Genomic DNA, 6000 nt, shown 5'->3' on the forward strand with positions numbered 1-6000 from the left:
TGCTAATAAGACTATGCAAGACTTGCTATGGTGCTTAAGACTCCTATGCAAGCGACAGTCTGTTGTTCCACTTCCAGCTCAGGTAAAAGCTGACCCATTAAAACAGCATGCCAAACTCAGATCTCTCCTGAAGCATAATTACAGTGTTGGGCCAGGAAGGGCTTGGAAACAATCAAATCCCTACACTCATATTTGACAAGTCACGTCTGGGGACTAGAGAACTGTTGAGCATCACCTTTATGCCTGGGAAGATCTTCCTTCTGGAAGATATGCTAAGGTACATGCTATGCCAAAAGCAAAAGGGATGCCAATTTTCACCAGCCTTGTGATAAGGATTTGGTGGAGCAATGTCATTGTGAAGAACAGAAGTTCTCCTGCAAGATGGAACAAAAGCCTTGCTTTAAAAGGGCCTGAGGCATGTTTTCAGCTGTGTGGACTGAAAAGAGGCTTATTTGTGTGCAGCATTCAGTGGGCTTTAGAATGGCTGCAGATTATTTGCAGTAGTTTGGCTAAAATCTTCCTGACCTGTCATAGACACCAGACAATCAGCAATGCTCCCAAGTCAGGTTTCATCATAGCAATGGGAACAAGGTGACAAACTCAAACCACTCATCACTAGATTGGTGCAGTTCTGTGACAGCCTTTCCAGGTTATATTTGATGAAAGGTCAGGCTAACATCTGACTCTAATCTTAGACGAATGTTGTCTGAAAAGCCAAGGGGGAAAAGGCCAGTGAAAACAAAAATGTACTGACTGGAGTGGCAGAAAGCTGTATCTAAGCTTGGTCTCAGCCACGGGGACCAGATAAGAAGATGCCAAATCAATTCTCTCTGTTCTAGAAAAGATGGGACATGCTAATCAAGATCTGGTAGTGAGGGTATGTTAGATTTTGGTGCTTGTCTCATATTTAGTGTATATTTTTTTCCCACTTCTCTGCCTGCCCAGGCTGTGGTGAGTAGTGACACTTTGTCCTTGGAAGAAACTATTTCCAAACTTCTTTTTGTTACCTCTGCTGCTAAAAATGTATTGATGCTCCTCTCAGGTTTTTCAGCTTTTTTTTCAGCTCCATTCCATGATTCTTAGCTCTCGTAATCTCAGAATTTGTTAAGAAGTAATCCCATTATGAACCAGTGAGTCTTTCCAAAATTTAAGTTCTGTCTGGAAATAAATCTAACTCCGAAGCTTTAGCATCAACCAACACCTCTGCCTGGACTGATTGTTTTCAGAAAGAACAGTGCTTTGAAAGATGAGTCTCCTTTCCAGGCTGTGTGCTCTCTTTTGGCTACTCCATCATTTTCAAATCAATAGCTGTCTCTGATGGCCTCCCCTCCCCTCTAGATCCTGCACTTTGCTACCTCATTTTGGTTTTAATTTGCCACAGCAAAATTGCAGTCATTTTTCCCCCACCCTAATTAAGAAACCTATCCGTTAAGGAGAAAGAAAACAAAAACAAAACCTTCTTATCTAAGCCCTTAGTGCAGAACACAGGAGGAATGATTGGTGAGACGATCACCTCTAGAAAGCCAAGGCCTTTATTGATTCTTCTGGCCTTCCTCAGTAAACACAGAGTGAATATTTTAAATTCACCTACAAGGAAGCTAAAAGTTAATGTAAAATACGGACTTCTCAAAATCAGAGGAGAAAGGGACTGTATGTCTTCTAGGCTGACTCACTTTTTATTCTCTAAGCATAGTTTAACAAGAATATTTGGAGACTGTTTCATTGTGCCTCATAGATTCATGACATCATTTAGTTTGGAAAAAACTTCTTAGATCATCAAGTCCAAGCATAAATCTAACACCTAAACCTAAGCCTTGGCTGTAGTTGACAGCCAAGTCCACCACTAAAACAAGTCCCTAAGCACCATTTCTACACGTAAGTGTGAATGCCACCTCACATTACCTCTCCTTCTGTTTCCCACATTTTGTTATAAACTGGCCTTGCTTCTGAACTTCTAGGGGCTAATGGTCCTGAACTATGCTTTGGAAGAGCTTTGAGATAATGAAACAGATTAGAAAAGCTGTATTGTGGGCAGGTGGAAGCAGCACTGAGCTCTTGAATTAAGGAAATAAGCACTGAGTGATGGTGAAGGAAGGCACAACCCCAGTGCTGGGATGTATGATTACATGGACAAAAAGGTCAGGCTACACAGAGAAGCTCAGGAGAGAGTCCACTACACATGGGGATTTTGTGGAAGAGGACATTCAACAGCCCCACAGGAAAAGGTCAGAGACAGAATAATCTCTACTGACACGGAAAAAAAAACAAGATAGGAAGTATTTCCAGAAGGAAGCTTTTGCTTCCTTTTACAAAGGAATGAATACCTCTATTCTGAAAAGAAGAAAGGCTACTACAGGTTTTTCCAGACTTTATCCCCTCTCTCCTTCACCCCTGATCCAGTGGAAGTGGTTCTTTCCATGATGCCTATCTGAATACAAGCCCTAGCTTTGAATAAAAATGAGGTCTGACTCCCTGTTGTACTCCAGAGACTTATTCACCACCTTGGAGAGATAAGCATTTAGCTGATTAAGTTCAGTCTCTTGTGCATACTCAGCTTCTTCTAAGGAGGGGGTGATATAATTGCAGGAACCATATGGGGATTGTGCCTGCTGGACTGAAATTACTCTGATATTCCAGATTGTTTCTCTCCTCTCTGGGAAGTCAAGAGCCGAATCCTTCAGAGCAGGACCTGCTAAAGAAGTCCAGATCAGTTTGCATTAAGAGCATTAAAGTATCCTTTTGAGACTGGTTTCCCAGAGGAAGAAAGCATATGTTCTTATGGGTTGTGCATGTGTTAAACTTGGTGTGTTCTCACATTTCTGTCCAGTAGTTTTGAAACCTGTCGCTCTATTTTAGTTAGATTTTATAAATTCCACAGCAAAGTTCCTGCAGGTGATAGGAAGCCAGTTAGAAGAGAGGGGACCCTATAAATATCCTGATTCAGGAAAATGGTGCACTGTGCATGTATTAAACTCTAGGGACATCATATAGGAAAAAATGACATAAGGGTACTAATCTAAATGAAAATCTTCAGTGAGAACTTAATTTTCCAGGAACATAAATTCATAGGGGAGCGTAGTTCATTCATTCTGCACCTCACAAAACTACTACTTTTATTTCGTTATGATGTAGATGGGAGGAAAAATTATTTAATTTAGGAAACACTGTAAAATAGTCGATCTAGTGCATCTAGCAGATTTAGGAACTAGGATTCAGAAGTCAGTTTGTTGTTGGCTCCCTGATAGTAACAGAAACTAGCCCTAGCAGAGAGAGAGTGGTGCAGCACCTGAAATCAGACAAGGTTCTGAACAGAGCTAAAGTGAAGAAAGATGGGGGGTCCAGAGCACTTTATTATGGGGGAATGTGGTTCCTGGGGTCCTTCCATACAGCTCAGAGTAGACTAAGGGGAGATGGTCTAACTGTAGATTTCAATTACTTGTAGGAGAGTTACAGAGAGACTGGCAGCAAACTCCTTGTAGTAATTGATAGTAAGAAAAGGGCAGAGAGAATGGATAGAGTTTGTATTCTGGGAAACTCAGGTGAAATTTCCTCGTGAGTATGACAGCACTGGGTACAAGTTACTGAAAGAAATGGTAGAGCCTCCATCACAGAAGGTTTCTAAGTCTCATGTAGACAACAGCACTCATTCCTAATGGGAGGTTGGACTAGACACCTCCAGAGGTCTCTTCAACCACCATTTCTATGGTCCTTTACCTTCTATCCAGATAGGATGCAAGAAAACAGCTTGTATGAGCAAAGCTGTCACTTAAAAGAATAGCAACTTTTATCTCACCTCAACTTTACTAGAGGACATATGAACATAGTCATTGTTCAATCCCTTGTATAGAAAAATGGTTTTATTAAGGTGATTATATTTGCTGAGTATAAATAATGAAACTTATTTTGTACAGTGCTAAACTTGTGTCAGACACATCTTATGCCTCCTATAGATCTGTAGCACTATACTATAGACTATTTTCAACAAGCTCTGATTGTTAGGATTTACAGAGGCATTAGCAGACCATGTATGACTGTCACTAGTTTTCTCTAAGCCTCTCGCATAAAGATTATTTTAAAAAAACAAACAAAAGCCTTTTATATATGGGTTTTTGAGTCTTCTATCAGCATAGTTTTCTGGATCACTGATGTCTGCAGGCCATGTATTTCTGTTAACTTTTGGAGGTAATGTGCTCAGACTCAGGCAAGTTTTACGATTTCATCAGAACTAAAGTATGCTTAGAGCACACTGAATTATTGCTCAATTAATTTTGCATCCTAATTAAGTAGAAGACAATCTTATCACTGACAAGTCTCTTTTCTGTGTTAAATCTATCCTGTTTCAAGTGTGATGCAGCGAATAACTTATACAAATAGAACAAGACAGATCTGAGCTGCTGTCTGCACTCTCTAAGATGCTGGCCAGCTTCACTCCAGCCAGGGCAGTGTGATGTTGCTGCTGTCTTGGCACTCCCTACCCAGCTTCCTTCCCCAACCACTTGCTTCTCTCTACCTACTAGCTCAGCAGAGCACACAGCAAAATAGAGGAGCTTAGGAGCACCTTACTACAATAGGTAGAAATATCTGTTGCTAAACAGTGAGGGAAAAATGTCAACAAGCTCTCAAAGAAAGGAAAAATACCTAAGATGAGAACCATTCCAGTAGCAGGCAGAGTTTTAGGGACTACCTTTCCCATAAGTTACTGCCTGGCAGCATGGAGAGGCTATGCAGTAAATCTGTCTTGGGCACTAGCCAGCAGTCCAGTTGTAACACTGAATTGTTCTAGCACAGTTCTCTCAAGAGGACTGAAAATTTTAGTTGGTGCAGGCAGCTTCCTCTTCTGCTTCCAGTATTCATCCCACTGCACTTTCTCATTTAACTGGAGATTTATTTTCCCTTTATTTTTGATTAAAAAAAGCAGTAATTGTTGGATGGCTAGCTTTATGTATAGATCACATAATGAACAGCATACATGTGGTAAACAATGTGCTTCATTTCCAGGTGGCTTTGAAAGAAACACATGCTTATCTTCCTGTAATCAACTCATTACATAAATTTTGTTGCAGAATTGGTCCAGATGTCCTCTTCTTTCCCTCCTCTCCCTCAGAAGAATTACAAACTGCAGAGATTATCTCAGCATGCTGCATTGTTATGAACACAAGCAATTATTTGTGATACCTATAGATACAAAAATTTGACCAGTGCAATGAAAAAATCCTTCTATGTCATCACAAACCCAAGCAAATGCAGTGCAAATGTCAGACTTGTAAAGCTGTGTAGAGTAGGTCAGTGGTTCCTGAGTGTATTAATGGATGCAGCCCTATTCCTTGCCTTCTTCCCAGGACTTGCTGCCTCTTTGAAATTATGTTCTGGAACCATAGTTTGCAGAGCCTGGAGAAGTCCAGTGGTTTGTTCACTTGCACTCCACTCTGCTCTGGTCACAGAACCAATGATCCTGCTAGGAAATTCTCTCTTGTTGTTGTTTCTCTTGGTACATGGATGCTTTTTTTTTCTGGGCCATTTCCCATATGTCCATTTCTGGGTCATGAACCTTTCATTTTTTGAGTGTCTGATACAGAACTACATCAGGGCTGTCTTACAATGACATTAGGTAAAAAAGCTTGACTGTAAGTAACTCAGAAAATTCTCAACTCAGTCATATCTAAACATGTGGCTAAACATAAACCTTTTAAACATAAGGCTTCAATGGACTGGATACTTCTCATGACCAATTGCTATCAGTAGTTTGCAGCATTTACTAGAATTTTTAACTGCAATACGGTTTCTTGTCTTTGAATCACAGCAACAACTGAATCCTGGCATAAACAACTGCTAGTCAAATATATTTATAGGGAACAAAAGACATGAAAATCATAAACAAGCCAGCCTGTGAAATGAAGAAATCAGCTCATGTTCATCACCTTCTAGTTTCATGATTCTGTCCTGTCTCATCATCAGATATGAGTGAGTTGGACAATCTCTGCTTCCTTTTCCAGAGTGAAG

The sequence above is a fragment of the Oenanthe melanoleuca genome, chromosome 5 (assembly GCF_029582105.1).
Source record: "Oenanthe melanoleuca isolate GR-GAL-2019-014 chromosome 5, OMel1.0, whole genome shotgun sequence".
Taxonomy (NCBI): Eukaryota; Metazoa; Chordata; class Aves; order Passeriformes; family Muscicapidae; genus Oenanthe; species Oenanthe melanoleuca.